The sequence below is a fragment of the Sturnus vulgaris genome, unplaced genomic scaffold (genome assembly GCF_052056855.1).
Source record: "Sturnus vulgaris isolate bStuVul1 unplaced genomic scaffold, bStuVul1.hap1 Scaffold_156, whole genome shotgun sequence".
Classification (NCBI taxonomy): Eukaryota; Metazoa; Chordata; class Aves; order Passeriformes; family Sturnidae; genus Sturnus; species Sturnus vulgaris.
Window position 1 is genome coordinate 1,140,028 of NW_028276073.1, and position 2,500 is coordinate 1,142,527.

General features: G+C 77.2%; 1 non-coding gene across 1 annotated transcript; it reads left to right on the forward strand.

Moving 5' to 3' along the window:
• The first annotated feature begins 1,986 nt into the window (after positions 1-1,986).
• Positions 1,987-2,139, forward strand: LOC148219067 (5.8S ribosomal RNA). The gene has a single exon (XR_015800037.1). It is a non-coding gene; the product is annotated as a 5.8S ribosomal RNA (ribosomal RNA).
• The last annotated feature ends 361 nt before the right edge of the window (positions 2,140-2,500 follow it).

The window sequence follows — 2,500 nt, forward strand, 5'->3', positions numbered from 1 at the left end:
CGTGTTCCCCGCGCCGGCGGGGCGGCCCGAGCCGCGGTGGTCCTCTCGGGCGCAGCGCCGGGCTACTGAGGGAAACCCCGGGCCCCGAGAAGGATTGCCGCGGTGATGGCAGCGGACGTCGGGCGCGCCCCCGCCGGTGGACGCTCCCCCGAGGGTGGCAGCGGGGGAGGCACCCCGGCGGGGCCATGCAGGTCGTTTCCCTCACCCCAGGGCCAGGTACCTAGCGCTTCGCGCCTCGGCGGTCTCCTGCCGGTTTCCCTCGGCGTCGTCAAACGCCTGTTGGGGGCCGAAAGGGCCGCCGAGCCGGGCGGAGGTTTAAAGACTCGGGCGGCCCGGCACGGCCCCGCCGCGGCGGCGGCGGCGGTGGCGGCGGCGGCAGCGGGTGTCGGGCGGTGGCGGCGCGGGGCGCCATCGAGGGGTGGGGAGCTACTCCCGCCGATCCCCTGCGGTGGCGTGTCCGTCGCGACCGGCCGCGCTCGCCGTCGTCGGCGTCCCGCCGCGCTTGCCCGCGCGCGGGGGCCACCCGTGCCGGGCCGGGGAAGGGGCGCCCTGCCCCCCCCCTCTCTGCGGCCCGGTCTCGGCGGAGAGGCCGCGGCGCGCGATCGGCCGCGGGGGGCCGACCCCGCTGGCCTCTGCGATGCGGGGCGACGCCGGCAGAGGGCGCGCGCTCTCTGCCTTACCTACCTCAGCTGCGGGGTTGCGGCCGCCGGGGCCCGCCGCGCTCTCTCGCTCTTTCTCCTTAGCCGCCGCCGCGGGCTCGCGGGCGGCGCCGCGTCAGGCGCGACCGCGCGCCTCTCGCCTCGACGGCCTTGTCGCCTCGAACCGCACCGCGGCGGCGCCGGCCGCCGGCCACCCCTGACTCGGAGCGCTGTCCCCGCCCGTTGGGGCGCAGCGCTCGGCCGGCTCCTCCATCGCCGGAGGTCCGGCGGGCGCGGGCGACCCCGTGCCGAGCGGCGGCGTCGCCGCTCGGCGAGTGTCCCCGCCCCCCCCGGGGGGGGGGACGGTCGGCCGCGAGGCGCCCGCCTTCACCGGCGGCCGTCCCGGCCCGGGCCCCGCCCGTCCGCTTCCCCGTCGCCCTTCCCGGCCGCGTGTGGGCCAAAAAAAAGGGGAGGCGTGCGGGGCGGCCGCGGGGGCGCTTCCCCGTCCGGTCCCCGAGTGGAAACGAGGGGAGCGGGCGGTGCCCCCCGGCTCAGCCGCCGTACGCCTGCCCGCTGGGCGCGTGCTCGCGGAAGGGCAGCTCGGCGGTGCGAAGCGGCGGCGGTCCCGGGAGTGCGGCCGCGGGTGGCGGAGGGGTTTTGCCGAGCGGCAGACCTCGGGCGCTCCGCGATGCCGGCTCGGGTCTCGGCGGCGTCCCGCCTCCGGCGCCGGTGGCGGAGCGCGGCCCGCCGGGCGTTCGCCTTCCGGCGGGCAAGCGGTCCCGCGCCAGGGGTTGCGCCGGCGGAACGGTCCCGCCGCCGCGTGGCGTTTCGGGCGACGTTCAGGGGCCGCTGGCGGGAGAGCCGGCCCCCGCGTTTTGGCGCGGCGGCGTTCCGCGAGTCGGCGGAGCGGTGAAAAGGAGAAGCCAGGGAGTGAGCCGGGAGCGGCGGGGGCCGGCGGTCGCGCCCCCCGGCCCGCGAACGCGTAGTCGTCCCGTGATCGAGAGGCCGGGCGGGCCACCGTGCCCCCCGCGGTCCGGCGCGTTGCCGCACAAGCCCCTCCGCGCGGAGGTCGGGCCGAGCCCGGGCGCCTGGGCCGCCTCCGAAGGACGGCACGCGAGGCGGCGTCTCCCCTCGCGGGGGGAGGCGGTCGGGGGCGCGGGCCCCTCCGCCTTTCTTTGGCCGACCTTCGGAGCGTTGCGCGGGGTTTCTCTTTTTTGCCCCGCGCTTTCTCCTCCTCCTCCTCCGTTTGTGTGTGCTCGTACGGTCGAAGCGGGGCGCGCGGGGGCGCGCGCGTCCCTGCAGAAACAGAAAAGGGGCCGCTTCACGCGAGCGGTCCCGAAAGCCAGACAACTCTTAGCGGTGGATCACTCGGCTCGTGCGTCGATGAAGAACGCAGCTAGCTGCGAGAATTAATGTGAATTGCAGGACACATTGATCATCGACACTTCGAACGCACTTGCGGCCCCGGGTTCCTCCCGGGGCTACGCCTGTCTGAGCGTCGCTTGACGATCAATCGCCGTCCGGGGGGGCCACCCCGGCGGCGCGGCTGGGGTTGCCTCGCAGGCCCGTTGCCCGCGGTCGACGTCGACGTCGTCGTCGTCGTCGCCGCGCAGGGCCTTCGTCCCCCTAAATGCAGACTCGGGGAGCGCTCCGTAGCTCCCCGCTCCCGGAACGAGCCGCTGGGGCGGAGCTCGTCCTTGCCGGGGCCGTGCCGCGGTGCGGTGGCGGTGGCCGGGGAGAGCGAGAGTCGGCGTCGAAGACGCCGCCGTGGGCCGTGCGAGAGAGACGAGAGAGCGAGAGGGCCGAGAGGGAGGCGAGGCGCGGGCCTCGCCCCCGGGCTCTCCCCCCCGTGCGGGCGGCTG